At 37.0% G+C, this 24012-nt stretch overlaps 1 pseudogene; it reads right to left on the reverse strand.

Annotated features, from left to right (window-relative positions):
* Window positions 1-251: 251 nt before the first annotated feature.
* Window positions 252-20886, reverse strand: LOC131250523 (probable indole-3-pyruvate monooxygenase YUCCA10; annotated as a pseudogene).
* Between the last annotated feature and the right edge of the window lie 3126 nt (window positions 20887-24012).

Genomic DNA, 24012 nt, shown 5'->3' on the forward strand with positions numbered 1-24012 from the left:
TCATTTCACCTAAGTAGAAAAGCCTATAAAAGGGACCATTGTAATCGTTCAAATTCATTCCAATACAGCAGCAGTTCTCTCTTCCTCTCTTTTTTTTCAAAGTTTTAGTTTTTGTTTCATGGTGGCTGCAGCCACACGTCAGCAGGAAGCTGGGTTTTAGACCCAACAAAGTGGTATCAAAGCCGCAGATCCTTGGGCCTCATCAGTAAGAAGCAGGTCCCCTGCACTCCTTGTTTTGGTTCTGACAATACCTAACAACAAGTAGCAGCATTTTCAGCAGCAATAACAGGCAAATGAGCAGTAGCCTTCATCTGCAACCAATTTTCAAAAATGTTCAGATTGTTTTGTGAAAACAACATCTGATTTTTGAGCGTTTGCAAGAACGTCACCTGCACCAGCTACTTCTCCTTCTTGTTTTGTTTTTGAAAAACCAACAAACTTGTTTTGGTTTTGAAAAACCCAACAAGCAAAAAAAAAAAAAAAAAATCAGCCGTCAAGAGGAGGCTGAACTGCATTTCTTCTTCATCATTTCTTTTTGCTGTCCAGATTTTTTGCTTGTAAAATCTGTCAAGCCTACTATCTAGGTTTTGTTTGAAACGTCAGTTGTGGTGGGCCCATAACCCACAGGTCCCAGTTTTTTTTCTAGATAAAGTTTCCAGCAAAAATCTGTTTTCAAAAAAATCAGATTGAAAAAAATCTGTTTTTTCAAAAAAAATTAGATTGCAGCAAAAAAATCTGTTTTTTCAAAAAAATCAGATTGCAGGAAAAAAATCTGTTAAAAAAAAAAATCAGATTTCTATTTCATCCATCTCCCTTCATTTTTCAAAAAAGAAACAGCCATTCCTTTAAAAAAAAATAAAAAAGATGGCTAGCACAATCCAGCCGTAGGTTCCTATATTGTCAAAAGACAACCATGAAAAATGGTGTATTCAAATGAAGGCATTGTTCGGGTCACAAGAACTATGGGAGATCATTACCGATGGGTATGAAGAACCCACTATGGAAGAAGAAGCCACCTTTACCAATGAAGAAAAGATCGCTTTAAAAAATCAAAGGAAGAGAGTCGACAATAAGGCTTTGTTTCTCCTCTATCAAGGGTTGGATGAATCCACCTTCAAAAAGATTGCTGAAGCAATATCAAGCAAGCAAGCATGGGATACCCTAGGCACCATCTTCAAGGGTGTAGATCGAGTGAAGTGGGTTCGCCTTCAAACATTAAGAGCCGAGTTTGAAGCGACTCACATGAAGGAATATGAGAATATTACTGATTATTTTTCACGTTTGCTTGTAGTTGTCAATAATTTGAAAAGAAATGGTGAAAAGATTAAAGATGTCCGAGTTATTGAAAAGATACTTCGATCCCTCACGACCAAGTTTGAGCATGTGGTTGTGGCGATCGAAGAATCAAAAGATATTGAGAAACTCTCCATTGAGGAGTTGATGAGATCGTTGCAAGTTCATGAGCAACGAATGCAGAAGAATGCCAGTTCCATGCCGATGGAACAAGCTTTAGAGTCAAGAATGACTCTGAATGATAACAATGGTGGATGTGGAAGTTCACAACATGGTGGATGTTTTGCTAACAATCACGCAAGAGGCAAAGGGCGCAAATACCAACAAAGCAATGGCCAAAACCAGCAGAAAAATATCAATTTTCATGGAAGACGAAATGGTAGAGGTAGATCTATGTGTGGACGAGGAAGTACAAAGAACATCCACTGCTATAACTGCAACAAGCTTGGCCACTATGCATCTGATTACTGGAGCAAGCCGGTGACTCAAGATGAGCTATCCAACTCTGCTGAAGCATCAGGCCATGAACAAGAAAGCTCCACACTTCTCCTTGCACAAGAGAAAGGTAGTGATCAGCAGGATGTATGGTATCTCGACACGGGTGCAAGTAATCACATGTGCGGTGACAAGAAACTCTTTGTGGAACTCACAGAAGGAGTTCATGGCGATGTAACGTTTGGAGACTCATCAAAAACGCCAGTGAAAGGTAAAGGTAAAATCAAAATCTTTCAGAAGAATGGTGTTCCAAACTATATCTCCAATGCGTACTACGTGCCCAACATAAAAAGTAACATACTAAGTCTCAGACAACTCCTCAAAAAAGGGTATGTCATACACATGGAGAACTCTTCTCTTTTCATAAGAGATATGCATGGACTTTTGATTGTAAAAGTCCAGATGGCGAAGAATCGTATGTTTCCTCTCCATATAAACACAATGCTTGAGAAGTGTTTTTATGGAAAAGCAAAGAATGATTCCTGGATGTGGCATCTTCGCTTTCGCCATCTAAATTTCAATGGCCTGAAACTTTTGTCCTCGTCAAACATGGTGTATGGCTTGCCTACTATTGAAGCTCCAGAACATGTGTGTGAGACGTACACACTTGGGAAACAACAAAGGAACTCCTTTCCAAGTGGAATATCCCAAAGAGCAAGAGAACCATTGCAGTTGGTTCACACTGACATCTGTGGACCATTAAAGCCAATCTCTCTTGGAGGTAATAAATACTTTATTACCTTCATTGACGATTTCAGTAGAAAATTGTGGGTGTATAATCAAAGAGAAGTCTGTTGCTTTTACTATTTTTAAAAATTTTAAGGCCCTTGTTGAAAAAGAAAGTGGTCTTAAAATCAAAACCCTCGGATCTGACAGAGGTGGGGAGTACATCTCAAATGTTTTTCGAGAATATTGCAGGGAACATGACATTAAGCAACAACACACTGCAACAACAAAATGGAATTATAGAATAGAAGAACTGCACCATCCCCGATATGACGAGGACCATGCTGAAAGAGAAAAGTCTGCCAAAGAATTTCTAGGCAAAGGCAGTTGCATGTACTGCCTATCTGCTCAATAGGTGTCTGACCAAGAGTGTTAAATTCCAGATACTGCAGGAAGCATGGAGTGGATACAAGCCGAGTGTGGCGCACCTTAAGATCTTTAGGTGTGTCTCCTATGCTCAAGTTCCAAAAGCGAGAAGGAAAAATCTTGATAATCGTAGCGAGAAGTGCATCTTCATCGGCTACAGCGAAGTGTCAAAGGCATACAAGCTCTACAACCCACTAACCAATAAGCCAGTGGTGAGTAAAGATGTGATATTTTGTGAGGAAGAAGCATGGAAATGGAACGAGGAAAACTCGGCCAAAGAAAAGCAGGTCGAGGTCGAAGAATACGAAGAAGAGAGACATGAGAAGCAAGAGCAGACACCCACATCACCCCCTTCGGATAGCAGAAGTCCAAGAGTACGCTCCATCTCTCCTGGAAGTACTTCATCAAATCAGAATTCATCCAGCACATCTTCATCCGATTCTCCTTCACCCTTGGCTCCTATTAAAATGAAAAGCCTTAACGACATCTATGCAGAAACTAAGGAAGTGAATTTACTCTGCCTGTATGCGGACCACGAGCCTCTCACATTCAAAGAAGCTGTGAATAAAAAATGTTGGAGAAAGGCTATGGAAGAAGAGATTCATACCATCGAGAAGAATCGAACATGGGAGTTGACCTCACTCCCTAAAAGTCATAAGACCATTGGTCTCAAATGAGTGTACAAAATCAAGCGGAATGCCGATGGTAAGATCGAACGATATAAAGCAAGGCTCGTAGCAAAAGGTTACAAACAGAAATATGGGGTAGACTATGAAGAAGTTTTTACCCCAGTTGCTCGTCTTGACACTATAAGAATGATTATCTCCCTTACAACTTATCACAGTTGGATGATTTACCAACTGGATGTGAAATCTGCATTCCTAAATGGGGTACTCGAAGAAGAAGTATACGTTGACCAACCTGAAGGTTTTGTCATGTAAGGGGAGGAACACAAGATGTATCAGCTGAAGAAAGCCCTGTATGGGTTGAAGCAAGCTCCTCGTGCTTGGAATTCACGGATCGACGGTTATCTCCAAGAGAATGGTTTCGTTAAATGTCCATATGAGCATGTCGTCTACACAAAGAAGAATGTCCATGGTGATATGCTTATCACTTGTTTATATGTTGATGATTTGTTGTTCATTGGGAACAGCCAGGCGATTTTTAAAGAACTCAAGCAGACTGTGTTTAAGGAATTCGAGATGACTGATGGTGGATTGATGTCTTTTTTCTTGGGCATTGAAGTAAAGCAATAAGTCAACAGCATTTACATATCCCAGAAGAAGTACACAAAGGAACTTCTTGAGAAGTTTCAAATGGTCGACTGTAAAGCTGTAAATACACCTGTTACAACAGGCTTGAAGCTCACAAAAGATGGAGAAAGAAGAAACGTCGATTCAACCCTATTCAAGAGCCTAATCGGAAGCTTAAGATACCTCACAATCACTAGGCCAGATATAGTCTATAGTGTTGGGCTTCTAAGTCGGTATATTGAAGCCCCAAAAAATTCACACTGGCTAGCTCCAAAACGAGTACTAAGGTATATCAAAGGGACTATTGAATTTGGTCATTTTATCCATATGATGATGAAGCAATGTTGTATGGATACTCAGACAGTGATTGGGGAGGTGACCAAGATGAGAGAAAGAGCACCACTGGCTATGTATTCTATCTTGGAACGACTACCTTCACATGGAATTCAAAGAAATAAAATGTGGTCGCCCGGTCCACATATGAAGCAGAGTACATGGCAGCATCGTCCACCGTCTGTGAGGGAATTTGGTTGAGAAACCTACTAAAGGAGCGGAAGCATCTGTAGGAAGAATCCACAGTCATATATGTGGATAACAAGTCGGCAATCGAGCTAGCCAAAAATCTGGTGCAACATGGAAGAAGCAAACACATTGATACCCGATACCATTTTCTGAGAGATCATGTAAAGCAGAAAATGATAAAATTAGAGTATTGTCATACTACAGAACAGGTGGCGGATATTTTCACAAAGGCATTGCCGACAGATGCATTCAAACGACTAAGAACGATGTTCAGAATGAAGCCGGTTTTGGTTTGAAGGGGAGTGTTGGACACAGTGTTGGATTTGTGCGAATCCAAAACCATGCTAGTTGTGCATGCAAGATCTGTGTGAGATAGTTGTGCTGGTAGATTTTTTCTAAGTTTAGATTATAATAGCTGTGTTAAGATTTCATTAAGATTTTTTCTAGATATTTTTCTTTCTTTAGCTGCCCCTAGGATGAATCTAGAGAGGGATAAATCAATCATTTCACCTAAGTAGAAAAGCCTATAAAACAGACCATTGTAATCATTCAAATTCATTCCAATACAGAAGCAGTTCTCTCTTCCTCTTTTTTTTTTTTTCAAAGTTTTAGTTTTTGTTTCATAGTGGCTGCAGCCACACGTCAGCAGGAAGCTGGGTTTTAGACCCAACAAGAGGTGCTCTATGTCCTAAGAAAAGGCACGATATGCACTTAAGGGTGTCAACGGGTTAGGTTAGGGTTAGGTTAATCTTTGTACAAGCTCGGCCTGTGTTGTACAATGCATGGTCCAAATCCAACTAAGGCTCATGACAGGCCAAAGTAATCCATCCCAAGCTCAGCCCAACAAGTTTACACAGGGCATATCTGAGCCCACTCGAAACTCATTTTCTATCTTAGTTCTTCTCCTTCTTCAGCTTCCCTTGTTTTGAGCTTTTCACGGTGAAAGATCAGGTAATGGGATTTGATCGATTGCATTAAAGGAGCCGAACAATCGCTTGCTGACAGGGTTCGATGGGATGTGGAGGTGGATTTGGAGCAAAAGGGACTTTGTGCTTGAGGGGGTTTGAAGTAGTAGGGGCTACGATGTAACAACAATGGTGGTCTTCATGGCCTGTGGAGTTGCAAGCAATGGTAGGACGGGTTTTGCTGGCCGACGGAAGCAATGCAGGAGCGTCATCTTTGAGCCCTTCGGTTGCAATTCGCTTGCTCAGCAGAAGTATTCCAACGATTGCGAGGCTGCTATCAATGAACAAATAAAGTGGGTTTTTCCACTAATGGCTGAAGCCTCCATTGGAGATGAAGATTGGAGTATTTTGAATTAAAAAATTTGGAAACTGGGCCGGGCTGTGCTGACGGGCTTTTTAATAGTTAAACCCAAGCCTAACCGACTTCAAAAAATGGGCTCCAATTTTAAGCCTGAACCCAACACTAGCAGGCCTATTACTCTAGCCCAAGCCCAGCCGAGGTGGGCTAGCCCCGCCCATTGACAACCCAATCTGCACTTCATGATCAATTACAGTGGACCAAGTTTGTCCCACTGTCAACCAGCCCAACCTACTTGATTTTGAGGGAGGTTTGAACCAAACAAAATGGGATGTGGATTGAACTTGGACCAGCCCAACCTGGCTTTAGACCTGACTTAGACCTTTTAGCTTGTCTTATGGCTGGGCTTGGGCTTCGATGCATGGCCCAATCATTTTTTGGCTGGGCTTACCCTAATTCACTACAAATTTGTCATTCTAATCCTTAATTATGCAATCCCACACATCTTGAATGGAGAATGTTGGTTTTATTCTTCCAAGCGTTTATTTCTTTTGTGCATATGTGGCACACTTGATCAACCACTAGATTAGGATCATTCACATAGAAATTATGGACTTCATCAAATTTTTTCCATGATGGGTCCGAAAGTTCAAGCCCACTGTAACACCCCATATATTTTAGTACTTAAGTGTTACTATGAAGATCTACTTAGGATAAATAAGTATGGGAATATATATATATATATATATAATCCACACTATACTCCATCACCCGATAATCAAAACCCTTTTCATCTTAACCATCTGAACTTGAGATTTAACAAAGCACAATGTATCTGTAAAGTTTGAATCGAGGCACCTCTAATTTACCTTGAACTTTTAAACATAGGTTACATCTTTAATGATTACTCGACCCACCATATAAATCACTATGTTAAGGCATGTGAGATTGCACCCAGAGACTTCAAATCAATCCAATTGCAATATAAATTTGACCAAATCCGATGTATACAATCCTTCAATCTAGTCATGAATTCAAACAAAATATGTAATTAATCTTAAGATCAAATCATATACTCAATCCTATATCAATACCAACGTTAGGCGCCGTCTTCAATCATAGATTAAGACAATTGTTCATCTCGTCCTATTCAGCTTAATGGTCTCAGATATCCACACCTAAACTATGCAATCTAGCTAACTAATATTTAAGATAATTGTTTAATTCCACCTGGATGATTATAAGAAGTCTTAAGGCCTTCAATCAACAATTTAAAATGATCTAGCCGTTTGACTTCAAAATTGCCCATTACATCTTATGATCAATCCTTAGTTTAGATTATGAACCCATTTAACCAGGAGATTAGCCATCTAAACATTCATTGTAGGCCAAGGAGCATCCTGATCATCCAAACATCCATTAGACTCATGACAACATGGGTGATTGATTATACTACAATCCGACCATTAACCTCACTTGGTGTGGCCCAACTGAACTGAGGACCTGGCTCATCTTTGAACTGATATCTTAGCAGGATCGGTTGTAACTGACAAACAGAGTAGATTTTGCAACACAACTCTATGGACCCCACCATGAGCAGTGTACGTACACAACATGTGTGCAGCCATTGTGCATTGGATCAGAAACCCGGTCAACTTGAGTTTGACCAAGCCACTTCCAAAACAAGAGAGATTCCTCTCTCTTTCTCCATTTTCTGCCAACAACAGCGTTTAATTGACGGTTGACCCATCCGATCGAAAGTGGGCCACCGTCATTATTCATCTGGAAGATCAGAACCATCCATTTTGTTGTATGCGGGATTCTGACCAAACATAGAATTTTTCGTACATGTATGCGCACGTATGTATGCACAAACTTGTGGAATGAGAGATTCTCGCGAACCACATGGATCACTGGACATATCCGCATCGTCCATGTCCACCATATTGAGGGATTAACCATCAAGTCAAAAGTTGCCATGACCACCTGGGTCTTCTTCTACGTTGGTCCGAAAAACCCATCATCTTCTGGTGGGTCCCATTTCTCAATCAATGCCATTCATCTGATGGCCCATATCATCAAGACTAACCCTTAATCGTTGGATTATAACCATGCAATCTGTTTTCCATGTAACTGATAATAATCGCGATTAAACCATGGAGTTTGTGGTCGAGTGTAACTAATCCAGTGATTAATTACATTCAAAACGTCTAGATGAACATTAAATGAGCCTATAAGAGGTTACTTTCTAGGGGAACCTTCCTAAAAATAGAAAGTTATAGAGAGTGAAAAAGGAGAGAGTCGCTTCCTTGCCGCACCAGCTGACTCGGACCAAGTCGGGTCAAGTGTTGTCGAGTCTGGGCTGAGTTCATGGCTATTGGTCGCATCAGGAGGAGGATTTGAAGATTTATGCCTTCCACCTCATTGGGTATTGTTGTCGAGTCCTGTGCAATTCGTTCAGGTGGAACAACTCGGTAAGCCACTCTATTTTGGGTAGCTGGCTCTATCCCATATTGGGTGTTGGTCTTCCAGAGAGGGAGGAGAAGAAGAAGAAAGAAAAAGAAAAAGGAAGAAAAATGGAAAGAATAAGAATAAGAAGAAGAGTAGGCGGAAAAAGAGAGTGAGAGAGGATTGGATCTTACTTACTCAAAGTGAGTCGCTGACTCACTTGAACGTGATCAAACTGAATCCATTCACTGGTTGAATTCACAGTTTTCTGCTGGATGTGATTTGTATAGAGAAACAAAAAGAAACAGGAAGAGGAAAAGAAAGGAAGAAGGAAGGGTAGGAAGTGAGAGAGAGAGAGAGAGAGAGAGGTGGGGGTGTGGTTAGCGCTGAGTCGACTCAGTTACTTTGGGTGGATGATAACTGCTAGTTTCTATTTTATTTTATTTTATTTTTTTTCGAGCAAAAATCAATTTTCTCATACAAGAGTAGTAAAACACATACATCCATCACGGATAAAAAGAAATTGGACATGTTAATGCATCAAATCAAGCTAAACACAATGTTACAAAACCAAGCCCGTAATAAAGATTTACCGGGCTCCTCACAACTATAGAGGTCTTTGCTCCAAAATTAGAGAGATCAAATGCAATCTGTTGTGTTTTTTTAGAATAAAAAATAAATTTCAAAAATAAAAGTTATTTTTAGAAAGTAAATAAAGATATTAATTATTTAAACTTTCCATAAATAGTGTGTATAGCCAGTCGGTAAGAGAAGGAGTTTTTGCTTATGCAACCAGGGTTCAAATCTCGTCGAGGACACGCGCACGCATGCGCGGCGTGGGCTGTAGGGCTGCTTGGGCGCTTTTTGGCGCTTTATTAGGCGCACTTAGCACTTCGCATATGCGCATCGTCGCGAGGAGCTAACAGAGCCTTAGTCTTTTTGGCACTCGGTTCATATTTTTGGGCCATAGTACCCTGATGTTTTATTGTCATTTTTGTTGATTGAGAGTAATTGTGACATAATTGTACATGTGGCACCTATGCCATGTGTCGCTTATGTGGATACAGTTTTTCTTGTTGAATAACTGCTCCTGTCTGAATGGGTATAGAAATAACTGCCATAGGACAAGAGTCATGTCCTTTCATGAAAAGGCAATTGTTTGCTGTGAATGGGTATGTATTTCTTGAAGGGGCACTTTAGCACCTCTTCAGGAAGAAATCCATAACTTTTCAATTGATATAAATCCTGGATACTATAATCCAGAACAACATACTCTTAATCCTTAAGTTTATATCATCTCCTATGCAATTACTCTCGATCTAATCTCTTGCTAAGTTTTTTCCTGAACGTTTTAAGGCATATCGGTGTCAAAACTAAAGATCTGTTCAACACTTAAATGTGCAAATTTTCGTGTTGAAAATCGAATTAAGAGTTCATTATATTCTAAAGACAATTTGCAGATTTCCTTTGTTTGCACTTGCTGGAACTTCCAGAAAAAGAGGAGCAAATCTGTCTTGAGAAATTGACTATTCAAGTCGAGCCTTGAACCTGATAGATCTGATCATTTCATTATCATTTTCTTCTATCCTTCGTTGTGTACAAGAAACACTTAATTATCTAACACAATCTCCATGCCTGAATTTCCAGATCCAACAACTAAAACAGCTTTACCAAGGTAATCACTCCCTGACTTATATTGGTTAGAGTGCACAACCTCCCCAGGGAAGGTCTCTAACCCTGGTATGTCAGGTATAAACCCTGTTGGACACGGTGGAGGATTTGTCCAAATCTAAAACCGTATAAGGATTTTTTAAGCTAGTTGTGAATGCCGTGTATACTAGCTGTGAGATTTTTCTAAGTTTAGTTTACTAGCTGGGTGAAGATAAACAGTAGATATTTTTTGGATTCTTTTCTTTCTTTAACTGCCCTTAGGATGAATCTAGACAGGGATAATTAGCCATTTCATAGAATAAGAAAGCCTATAAAAGGCAGCAGTGTAATACGTTTTCATTCATTCCAATACAGCAGCAATCTCTCTTCTTCTTCCAAAAGTTTCAGTTTTTTCTTTTTTGGTAGCTGCAGCCACACATCAGCAAGAAGCTGGGTTTTAGACCCAACAAAGTGGTATCAGAGCTACTGATCCTTGGGCCTCATCAGCAAAAAAACAGGTCCTGCGCTACCTGTTTTGGGTCTAAAATACCCAAAACAAATCAGCCGTGAGAAGGAGGTCCTACACTCCCTGTTTTGGGTTTGCAAATACCCAATAACAAAAAAAAAAAAAAAAAATCACAAATCAGCCATGAGGAGGTTGAACTACATTTCTTCATCATTTTTTACTGTCCAGATTGTATTTGAAACGTTTAGATTTTTTGCTTGTAAAATCCGTCAAGCCTACTGTCTAGGTTGTTTTTTAAAACATCAGTTGTGGTGGGCCCATATCCCACAGGTCCCTGTTTTTTATTTGAAAAAGTTTCCAGCAAAAAAAATCTGTTTTCAATAAATAAATAAATAAATAATCAGATTGCAGTAGAAATTTGTTTTCAAAAAAATTAGATTGCAGCAAAAATCTATTTTTCAAAAAAAGCAGATTGCAGCAAAAATCTATTTTTTTTTTTTTTTTTTAAATCTGTTTTAAAAAATTCAGATTTTTATTTCATCCATCACCCTTCATTTTTTTCAAAAAAAAAAAAAAAACAGCCATTCCTTAAAAAAATAGAAAAGATGGCCAGCACAATCCAGCCGCTGGTTCCTAAGTTGTCAAAGGACAACTATGAAAAATAGTGCATTCAAATGAAGGCATTGTTCGAGTCACAAGAACTGTGGGAGATCGTCACCGATGGGTATGAAGAACCCAGTATGGAAGAAGAAGCCGCCTTCACCAATGAAGAAAAGATCGCTCTAAAAAATCAAAGGAAGAGATACAATAAAGCTTTGTTTCTCCTCTATCAAGGGTTGAATGAATCCACCTTCGAAAATATTGCTGAAGCAATATCAAGCAAGCAAGCATGGGATACCCTTGGCACCATCTTTAAGGGTGTAGATCGAGTGAAGCGGGTTCGCCTTTAAACATTAAGAGCTGAGTTCGAAGCGACTCACATGAAGGAAGGTGAGAATATTACTGATTATTTTTCGCGTTTGCTTGTAACTGTTAATAATTTGAAAAGAAATGGTGAAAAGATTGAAGATGTCTGAGTTATTGAAAAGATACTTCAATCCCTCACAACCAAGTTTGAGCATGTGGTTGTGGCGATCAAAGAATTAAAAGATATTGAGAAACTCTCCATTGAGGAGTTGATGGGATCGTTGCAAGTTCATGAGTAATGAATGCAGAAGAATGCCAGTTCCATGCCGATGGAACAAGCTTTAAAATCAAGATTGACTCTGAATAATAACAATGGTGGACGTGGAAGTTCACAGTGTGATAGACGTTTTGCTAATAATCGCGCAAGAGACAAAGGGCGCAGATACCAACAAAGTCATGGCCAAAACCAGCTGAAAAATACCAATTTTCATGGATCTATGTGTGGACGAGGAAGTACAAAGAACATCCAATGCTATAACTGCAACAAGCTTGGCCACTATGCATCTAATTGCTGGAGCAAGCCGGTAACTCAAGACGAGCTACCCGAATATGCCGAAGTATCAGACCATGAACAAGAAAGCTCCACACTTCTACTAGCACAAGAGAAAGGTAGTGATCAGCAGGATGTATGGTATCTCGACACGGGTGCAAGTAATCACATGTGCGGCGATAAGAAACTCTTTATGGAACTCACAGAAGGAGTTCATGGTGATGTAACGTTTCGAGACTCATCAAAAATGCCAGTGAAAGGTAAAGGTAAAATCAAAATTTTTTAGAAGAATGGTGTCTCAAACTATATTTCCAATGTGTACTACGTGCCCAACATGAAAAGTAACATATTGAGTCTTAGATAACTCCTCGAAAAAGTGTATGTCATACACATGGAGAACTCTTCTCTTTCCATAAGAGATATGCATGGACGTTTAATTATAAAAGTCCAGATGGCGAAGAATCTTATGTTTCCTCTCCATATAAACACAATGCTTGAGAAGTGTTTTTATGAAAAACCAAAGAATGATTCTTGAATGTGGCATCTTCGCTTTGGCCATCTAAATTTCAGTGGCCTGAAACTTCTGCCCTCATCAAGCATGGTGCATGGCTTACCTACTATTGAAGCTCCAGAACATGTGTGTGAGATGTGCACACTTGGGAAACAACAAAGGAACTCCTTTCTAAGTAGAGTATCCTGAAGAGCAAGAGAACCAATGCAGTTGGTTCACACTGACATCTGTGAACCATTAAAGCCAATCTCTCTTGGAGGTAATAAATACTTTATTACCTTCATTGACGATTTCAGTAGAAAATTGTGTGTGTATGTAATCAAAGAGAAGTCTGTTGCTTTTACTATTTTTAAAAATTTTAAAGCCCTTGTTGAAAAAGAAAGTGGTCTTAAAATCAAAACACTCCAATCTGACAGCAATGGGGAGTACACCTCAAATATTTTTCGAGAATATTGTAGGGAACATGGCATTAAGCAACAACACACTGCAGCATATACGCCACAACAAAATGGAATTGTGGAACGGAAGAACCGCACCATCCTAGACATGACGAGGACCATAGTGAAGGAGAAAAGTCTGCCAAAAAATTTCTGGGCAGAGGCAGTTGTATGTACTGCCTATCTGCTCAATAAGTGTCCGACCAAGAGTGTCAGATTCCAGACACCACAGGAAGCATGGAGTGATACAAGTCGAGCGTGGCGCACATTAAGATCTTTGGGTGTGTCGCTTACGCTCAAGTTCCAGAAGCGAGAAGGAAAAAGCTTGATGATCGTGGTGAGAAGTGCATCTTCATCGGCTACAATGAAGAGTCAAAGGCATATAAGCTCTACAACCCACTAACCAATAAGCTGGTGGTGAGTATGTCACGCCCTGAAATTCAGTACCCGAGTTGGCCAGACCCAGGTCATGATTTAATATTAAACATTCACAACTACACTTAATCAATCTCATTACAATAACAACGCTCATCAAATATAACCTTTAACTATTACAGCCTAAACTCACTTCTAAATTCTTATTATACATTTTTTTCATCGGTACAAATAAAAGATAAGTAAATTGATGATTGGATCTTCACTCCACTTTGCCCTTGACTAAACTCTGATGCCCTGAAACACTGTTATTTTGGATATGAGCACAACCGCTCGTGGGATCTTATCCAACCAAATATGAAATTTCTAGATTTATATCAAACGAATAAATAATAAAAGTACTTTCTTAAATTCCAAAACACGAATCAAAATATTAAATATTTCATATGACATGAATGCGATGCTAGAATCATAAGACGTACTGAATGCCACACTATCATGAATTCAATAATAAAATTAAATAATCATCACATCTTACAACACCGTACCTAGGTGTATGGTCACGTTGCATTAACGCCCACACACCGGTACCTCATGGTGAGGGACTCATTTATACGTTAGCTAGTCAGACTATTGCTCCAGTTGTACCTCTGACGTATGTCCGCGCACACAATTGTACTCATACGCCGTACACAAAGGAGACTCCAAAGGATCCAACGGGTTGTAGCGTCTTTCACCAAAGGGACACGATTGCCCTACTTGCTAGCTTTAGGGTCTCTCACCCAAGGGACACGATTGCCCTACTTGCTGGCTTTAGGATCTTTTACCCAAGGGACACGATTACCCTACTTGCTAATACCACAATCATTTCCTCATTTTTCTTTCTTTTCTATAATTCCGTAATCAGTAGAGATGAATGCATGTCATGAATTATTCCAAAATCAGTATCGAAATAATTTAATTATTTAAATCCCGATACAACAATGCAAGTTCTATACAAATGTTCAGAAATTCGATGCCGTAAAAATTCAATTCCTGAAATTTACTGAAACATCAGGCTATCTTCTTTGCCATTTTTAAAAAAAAAAAAACCAAAATTTAGAATCAAATTAATTAATATTATTTTAAATCAATTACTTTAACACAGATTTAAGGTCTAAATCTTAACACCAAATTTTAAAAATAAAAGTTAGATTAAAATCTAACTCCACAAGTTAATCAGATTCAGTGAATGCTAAATTTTAGAAAAGTAGATATTAGGTATAAAGGAATTTGACAATATTAATTTGAAGTCATTATATCAAATAAATAAATAAATATTCGCAAATATATAAAATCAGAAAGTTCATAAATGGAGGAGAATCACCCACCCGATATTTGGACCGTCGATTTCTGGACTAAACCATACGCCCACGACCTACTTAGCGTCGCATGCTAACGAGCTTCTCCCACTGACGCAACACATAGCATTAACTTGCTATCTACACTCGCTGGATGCGTGGTTAAGTTTCAAGACACCATCTACCAAAAGAAAATAACACCTAAGTAGTCTATTTAATGAATGGTTTGAATTTCAGGTTAGTCTATTTAACCATGTCTGTTTCCAATCAAGGTTTTCTACTGTTCGTGTTGTTGGGCTGATATGGTATGTAAGATGAATCACTGTTTTACAATCGAAAATATCAACAATATAAATTTTTATTTCAAATTAATAATTCTAGATATCATTTTGTTAAAACTTTAATAATTCAAATACTTAAATAAAATATTATTTTTACTATTATTTAATTTAGGAATTACAATGAAATAATGTACAAGAAATATTATTTAAATTCTAACTTTAATTAAATTATTTTTTTCACTTAAATAATGTTAAATACTAGCATAAAAATATTTATTATTTTTATTCACTAAATTCTCAAAGTAAAATTTTTATTTTATTTATCACATCAACTTAACAAATACACACACATACACACACATTGAAATAACTTGATTATTTTATAATAAATTTTAATTTTTTTTTGATAATTCATTGAGAATGTATATTTAGGTTTAATCGATAAATTATTTAAATTTTAATTTAAACAAAAATTTTGAACTATAAGGAAAATATTTTTTTTTTAAGTTAAAAAAATCTAATATTATATTTTATTAAAATTTTAATTTAATAAAGTTTTAAATACACATTAATCACTAGAATTCCAAAATATAGAAATCTAATCAATTTAGTTTCAATTCCAAAATTTTAAAAATTTTCTTAAACTTAAGTTCATTTAAATTTAATTTAATTAACTCTTCAAATTTTAGAATTAAAATTTGGATTTTAATCTTTACAGAACAAAAATTATCACACTGATTTATATTATATAACATTAATAATGTAATTAAATTATTATTGATAATTTAAAATTTATTATTATTATTATTATTTTTATCTAACTATTTAAATCTAAATTCAGAATTTTATTATTATTTATTTTTAAATCTAAATTGAATAAGGTTAATGAAGATATTAGTTTGGACTTTGGATATTATTATTATTATATAAATTATTTATTACAATATTATGTCAGTATGATTAACCTTGTTTTATAATTGACTATCTAAATTAATAAATTTACTTTTGTTTGATACATTTAATATAATTATTATATTACTTTTATGTTAAATTGTTAATATCATCATTTACACAATTTATTTATTTTTAAAATAATAAATTATATTTATTACGACTATTATATATTATCAAATAAAACTTTTCTATTTTGTTACTTATAACATAATCATATAAATAATAATAAATACTTATGTATTAATTATGTAATATAATGTTATCTTACACATGTTTACTTTAATTATGTTATATATTTTGTCATTATTTTTTTTTAACCTACAATTATATTGTATTACTATTATATTATTATGAAACATAATATTTATATTTTACTATATCTTAATGATTTTATAAACCTTTTTATTTTATTTTATTATATTATATATCTTATTATATATCATATTAATACTGATTACCTATTATAATTATATAATTTATAATTTGTTATTATTATTATATTTTTTTATTTTATTTTTTTATAATCATATTTGCTTATATATACTTATCAATCTTACATCACTTATATTTACAATTCTGCATAATGAATCATAAATACTTTAAATAATTATTTATATATTCTATTTGTACTGTAAAATATTGTAGGATATTATAATTTATTTGAAATTTAATTTTAAATTTTTTTAACAAAACATTTAAGAATTAATAAATTAATCTTAAATAAACTATTTATTTTATTTTATAAATTTATTTTATTTTATTTATCTATAAATTATTTCAGTATTAAATATTTAAAAAAGAATAAAATAGAAATTCCTAAATGAATAGATTCCTTAGATAAAAAAAAAATTAACTAACAATAATATTTCTACGAAAATTTGGATTAAATAAATATAATAATAACTAAAAATGATAAATTTCATGTTAAGATCACCTACCTTAAAGTCTGATGATCCGGCCCCCCTTTAATCTCTCTTTCTTGATTTACAGAGCTCTTTCTCTCCTTCACTCAAATTTTTTTTTATTTTTAATTTGATTGATTCCTTCGATTCTTTCCTTTTTTTTTTTCTTTTTTTTCTTTTTTTATAAATGGATGCGTAATAGAATGGAGGAGTGAGAATTATGGGACGGTTTCATTTAGTGGGAGGTTCGGCAGCCATTACCGTAAAAAAGGAAGGAAAGTGAAGAAAGTGGTTTAGTCGTGCGGAAGATATAACTTTCATTTTTTTATTTTATTTTTATTTTTTAAGATATGGTGGGTCCCACTAACAATAATTTAAATCTACTCCTTCCATCATCTCGACCTAGCCAAGAGAAGATATAAGGCCAAAAAATAAGGCTGATCCGAAACTCAGGTGAGCCACACACAAGCGGACGGTTGGGTTGGTTCCCACAAAAAATGGGTTGTTCTTGATTTTTATTTTATTTTTTAACAACAATCTAGTGGTTAAGATCAGATTAATCTCAGTGCACAGTCAATAGTTGATGTTGGCTAGATTTGGATTAGTTAATAATTAAACATGTGGTTTTAAGTATATGAGTTGAGAGAGTGCATTATAAATAAACTTATATATATTCTATCAAAATCATGTAATCATTAATGACATCAATTAATAGTTCACACCAAGCAAAACGATCACACATCAACGGTCACAATTTACATGAGCCGATAGATGCATGTGTGCATGGGTGCGTGGATGTATGCATGGGTCTATGTGTGTATACTCCAATGAAGGCAATTATACATACATATATGTGTACGCACGTGTACCAAAATTCTGGGTCATTACAGAGTAGAGATGTGGTATTTTGTGAGGAAGAAGCATGGAAATGGAGGAAAACTCGGCCAAACAAAAGCAAGTCGAGGTCAAAGAATATGAAGAAGAGAGACATGAGAAGCAAGAGCAGACACCCACATCACCCCCTTCGGATCGCAGAAGTCCAGGAGTACGCTCCATCTCTCCTAGAAGTACTTCATCAAATTAGAATTCATCTATCACATCTTCATCCGATTCTCCTTCACTCTTCGCTCCTATTAAAATGAGAAGCCTCAACGACATCTATTCAGAAACTGAGGAAGTGAATTTACTCTGCCTGTATGTAGACCACGAGCCTCTCACATTCGAGGAGGCTATGAATGAAGAATGTTGGAGAAAGGCTATGGAAGAAGAGATTCATGCCATTGAGAAGAATCGAACATGGGAGTTGACCTCACTTCCCAAAAGCCAGAAGACCATTGGTTTCAAATGGGTGTACAAAATAAAGTAGAATGTCAATGGTAAGATCGAACGATATAAAGCAAGGCTCGTAGCAAAAGTTTACAAACAGAAATATGGGGAGACTATGAAGAAGTTTTCACCCCAGTTGCTCGCCTTGACACTGTAAGAATGATTATCTCCCTTCCAGCTCATCACAGTTGGATAATTTACCAACTGGATGTGAAATCTACATTCCTAAATGGGGTACTCGAAGAAGAAGTATATGTTGACCAGCCTGAAGGTTTTGTCATGCAAGGGGAGGAACACAAGGTGTATCGGCTGAAGAAAGCCCTGTATGAGTTGAAGCAAGCTCCTCGTGCTTGGAATGCACGGATCGACGGTTATCTTCAAGAGAATAGTTTCGTCAAATGTCCATATGAACATGCCCTCTACACAAAGAAGAATGCCCACAGTGACATCTTATCGCTTGTTTATATGTTGATGATCTGCTGTTCACTGGGAACAGCCAGGCGATGTTTGAAGAATTCAAGTAAGATATGTTTAAAGAATTCGAGATGACAGACGGAGGTCTAATGACCTTTTTTCTGGGCATTAAAGTGAAGCAACAAGTTGACGGCATTTACATATCCCAGAAGAAGTACATAAAGGAACTTCTTGAGAAGTTTCAGATGATCAACTGTAAAGCTGTAAGTATACCTGTCACAACAGGCTTGAAGCTCACAAAAGATGGAGAAGGACGAACGACTCAACCCTATTCAAGAGGCTAATTGGAAGCTTAAAGTACTTCACAATCACTAGGATAGATATAGTATACAGTGTTGGGCTTCTAAGCTGGTATATGGAAGCCGCAAAAGAGTCACACTGGCTAGCTGCAAAACGAGTACTGAAGTATATCAAAGAGACTATTGAATTTGGTCTCTTTTATCCATACGATGATAAAGCAATGCTGTATGGGTACTCAGATAGTGATTGGGGAGGTGACCAAGATGAGAGAAAGAGCACCACTGGATATGTATTCTATCTCGGAACGACTGCTTTCACATGGAATTCGAAAAAGCAGAGTGTGGTCGCCCTGTCCACATGTGAAGCAGAGTACATGGCAGCATCATCCACCATCTGTGAGGGAATTTGGTTGCGAAACCTGCTAAAGGAGTTAAAGCATCCGTAGGAAGAATCCACAGTCATATATATGGATAACAAGTCAACAATCGAGCTAACCAAAAATCTGGTGCAGCATGGAAGAAGAAAACACATTGATACCCGATACCATTTTTTGAGAGATCATGTGAAGCAGAAAATGATGAAATTAGAGTATTGTCATACTACGGAACAAGTGGCGGATATTTTCACAAAGGCATTGCCGACAGATGCATTCAAATGACTAAGAACGATGCTTAGAATGAAGCTGGTTTTGGTTTGAAGGGGAGTGTTAGACATGGTGGAGGATTTGTGCAAATCCAAAACCATATAAGGATTTTTTGAGCTAGCTGTGCATGCCGTGTATGCTAGCGGTGAGATTTTTCTAAGTTTAGTTTGCTAGATGGGTGAAGATAAACAGTAGATATTTTTTGAATTCTTTTCTTTCTTTAGCTGCCCCTAGGATGAATCTAGACAGGGATAAATTAGTCATTTCATAGACTAAGAAAGCCTATAAAAGACAGCAGTGTGATACATTTTCATTCATTTCAATACAGTAGCAATCTCTTTTCTTCTTCCAAAAGTTTTAGTTTTTTCTTTTTTGGTGGCTGCAGCCACACATCAGCAAGAAGCTGGGTTTTAGACCCAACAAACCCTTGATTATTTTCCCCCATCGCAACAATCAGGAACCGACCCCTATACTCTTCAACCTCATTCGTAACCAAGTTATGGGCCACAACAACCCATCGACCAACATCCTGATAGCAGAGACAGATTCCAGAGTGATCTTTAATGCAGTGAGCAACTCAAACAATCATTCCACTTGGAAGATTTGGTACCTCTTAGGTTCGGTCCAGCAGCTTCTCTAGGCCCTCTGTATTTGATTTTCTCACACCCTTAGAGAAAGGAACACAGTGGCCGATGGTCTTGCTAAATGTGCCAGCATGGGTGCTCCCAATTCCCTCTTCCTCGAGCTAAATGACCTCCCGAGGCCCATTAGAGCTCCTTGCTTCTAGATAAATCTGATCTTGGTCAGCTTAGGCTCTCCAGGCCCAAAACAAGGATCAGCTGATCTTGGTCTTCTGCAGTTCCAGCTTCTCGCTCCCTTGGAGGCGATCCCTGCAAACCTCCTGTCACGCTGCATTCTCTCCTCTTGGGAGGTCCTTCCTCTCTGCCTGCTAGCCTGTTAGCTGCAGTCTTTTTCATCCTGTCGGCTCAATTTTCCTGCTTTTCCTTGTCGATTTGCTCTTTGTTTTCTATTCACATGATAGGTTTGGCTAACCCTCGTGGGGCCTACCTGAATCTCCTTTTGTACATCTTGCTTCATTAATCAAAGCAAGTGGCTTCCACCTTTAAAAAAAAAAAAAAAAAAAATCCTGATCGTACAATGAGGACTCAACAGATCGATAGTACAGGGGGGCCAACTTAAAATAAGACAGATATTGGTCAATGTATTGGATGAAATCCTTCTTATGGATGTAGGTAGGTGATGAAGGAGGGTGAGTCATATGAGGAAGGTGGCAGAATTGCTTAGCTAAGTGAAGATTCAAATGGTCATAAGCCCTTTTCTTCCAAAGAGAAGCTCAACAATCTTCTCTTTCTAGGATTATGTTGGGGATGGAAAGGTGGTTTAGGCAGGCTGAGGTTGCTAGGCCTGATGTACCAGCTCCTACTATCACTACTATACTCTCCATCTCTCACACTAGTCTAGTATTTTTCTCTCTCACTGCTATTACTAATGCCTAATGTCACTGTAGCTGTTGAGGACATCTCCTTGTACTTATAATCAATGGGAATTGTTTAATACTCTGGCAGTTTATGATGCTTGATACACCGGCATTGTTAATCAATCACATGCCATATATTACATCAAATTAAAATTTAGACCGAAGCCACCATAACTATGTCACGTGCCCCAAATCAAATCGGTTGATTGGTTCTTGCTTCTAATATGTGGATACTTTTGCTAGTTTCTATTTAAATAATTATTTATATAATCGATGTTTAGATTTAAATTTGAGTATTCTAATATGTCACGGCTCTCAAAATTCTTTAATATGGCTTAAGATGAGTGCTTTACATGTGTATTTGTCATTGATGATATATGGTGAATTGTTTGTGGCTTGTTTTGCCACTTGGATATTGTTGGATGATATTATTGGAGGTTTCCTCAAACTAGTGGCCATTTTGTGAATGGATCAAATATTATTTGGTTGTTTACTTACCATCTCATGGTTTATTTGTGCCCCTGTGGCTTATGGATTGTATTCCTTTGTTGTGTTCTTAACTGGACATAGTGCCTGTAAGTTCTCTTACTCAAGCATAATTTAGTTTGTCAAAATTCGTAGTCTTGTAAGGATCACAAGCTCTCATGAAGACAAATTATCAACTCGATCAAGCATCTGAAAAGAAAGACACAACATCTCAAGTCAAGATCATTCATGGTTTAAAGATAGGAACACTTCATATGAGTCAACCATTAGGTGGTATAACCCAAGATTGACCATAGGTTAGGTGTAATTCACACACGCAAGATAATGATCATATTTTTATATAAAATACACTCAAGTTATGCCAGCCCGACATTTAGTTCGGCCAGCTTAACTGACTTCAGCTAACCCTTTATTATTCAGGCAAATAAGCATATCTGAAAAGATTTTTCCACGACTTGTTCAGCCAGCCCGAGCTGGATTCAATCAAGTTTCCATCAACGATGTATTTTCAAATTTTAGGCATATTGGGCCAGCTGAACCCCTTGGTCAGCCAGTCGAACCTGAGGTTCGGACAGCTGAACTTGGGTTTGGGCCAGCCAAATTTTTAAAAGATATTATCTCGCGAAATCTGACTTCCGTTGGAACATAATCTTTGAAATCTGGCTAGCTAGCCAAACCGACCCTCGGGCAAGCTGAACTTTCAAAACCTTTGGTTATAAATAGATGCTCTCTCTTACTCTTTAAAGCATGAAAATTCACAGATCTATCTTGTGTTAAAAAAGGTGAAAGTCCAAGCCTCCTTAAGCTATTTGCACTGTAATTTTTATATTTGTTTTAGGTAATTCTATTCTCTGTCTCAAGTTAGTTTAAACCATTTTAATACAGTAATCCATACTCTACTTGAGAAATAGATAATCAAATATCATTCATTTCATTGAATATATATTAAATCACTTTATTTCTTTTTGGGTTGAACTCATACAAGACTTCATCTACATCCTAAGAAGAGGATCGCTACATTCAAGCTACAGCTACGACTTCAACTTACCAATCGAAGATAAGTACTGTCTTTATATTTATTTCAGTTTGAGTTTTTTGAGATAGCCCGGAAATCTCAGCGGGTTTGTTTGTGATGATCCCGTGAAAATTGCAAAGTGGGTTTAATCGTGATAGCTCATGACAAAAAACCCTGAGATAGTGAAAGCCAAAATTGCAATAGCAGTAATTTTAGGAGTGGAGTAGGTTGCGTTTATACGCCGAACCACTATAATTCTTTTGTGCATTGTGGTGATTGCTTTTTAATATTTGTATGCATATCTTGTGCTACATTTGCTCTTGCTATAGTTTGATATTTTGATTTCAAAGACATTGTGAAATAAAGTTGTCCTACCTAAATCTTTTAAATAAAGGTTGTCCTACAAACTATTTGATATCAATAATTTAATACTTTAAGTAATTGAGTTTATTTGTTTTATTATTCCACATTAAATCGAAATATTTGGCACAAGACACCTATAATTCGTCCTTTGAGTGCTAACGTGACTTGTTGAGAGAAATCCTTTTTATTTATATATGAATTTTTTATGGTAAGGGTCATTTGATGGATCATGATAGGCCACTAGTTGTAAAGGTTTATGTATAAATGGAATATCTGGATTTTATCGCATTGCAAACACTACTTATAATTATGAAAATGCATTATAATCCTACTTGCTGAAGTCTCATGAGCTGGGGATATTGGTATGGGACACTATGTCAGAGCTATCGGCATATGCGGGGTGATGAGCCCCCCATAATGATATTTGGGCTTCCTTAAAATATTGGTTTGTAATTAGACTAGTAATGGTTGGGTTAATCATGCATTTCATGGTATATGGGTGATATACCATGAAATGCATGATATACCATTTCATGGTCGGCTTGCTTCGGTGAATTTTAAGCACACTTTTAAGGAGCACAACGACATGGCGGATGGCCTTGCTCAAGTGGGAAGTATGTCCCAATCACGTTTAATTTTCTCCTGCACTGCTGATCTTACACGACATGTGCGGGGCGTCCTTTTCCTTGACAAGGTGGGGCTTGGAGTGATTAGAGAGAGGAAGCTTTAAGTTGTGCCCTCTCCCCGGTTTCTTTTTGTTTTTTTCTGTTCCACCTTATGATAGGTCTTCCTTTGGTCTTTTTTCGGAGGATGACCCGAAGCATTGTAATTTTTGTCCAGAATGAATATATCTCATAATTTTTGAAAAAAAAAATGGTATATGGATGATATCGAGTGGTTAATCTATATGTTGTAGTATTTACCCTCTCTTAGGGTATTTTTTTACTATCTCTTAGACCACTGTCGATCGACCCAATTTATGTGAACTTATCACTTAAGCCTGTATTAGTTGTACCTTCATTGGTGACTAGTCACTTAAGATTGCATGTGGGTTTTGCCCCGCTGATGGGTTTTTTTCCCAAAGCCAACTCGATGAGCATCATCAAGCTGATGTGCATATGCATACATCTATGTATTTAAATAAGATCGCATTATGAATTATTTTGTATGATTCTTATTTTGAAACTATCATTGGGTAATGTGATGTGATTGATTGTAATCTCATTTGT

The sequence above is a fragment of the Magnolia sinica genome, chromosome 7, assembly GCF_029962835.1.
Source record: "Magnolia sinica isolate HGM2019 chromosome 7, MsV1, whole genome shotgun sequence".
Taxonomy (NCBI): Eukaryota; Viridiplantae; Streptophyta; class Magnoliopsida; order Magnoliales; family Magnoliaceae; genus Magnolia; species Magnolia sinica.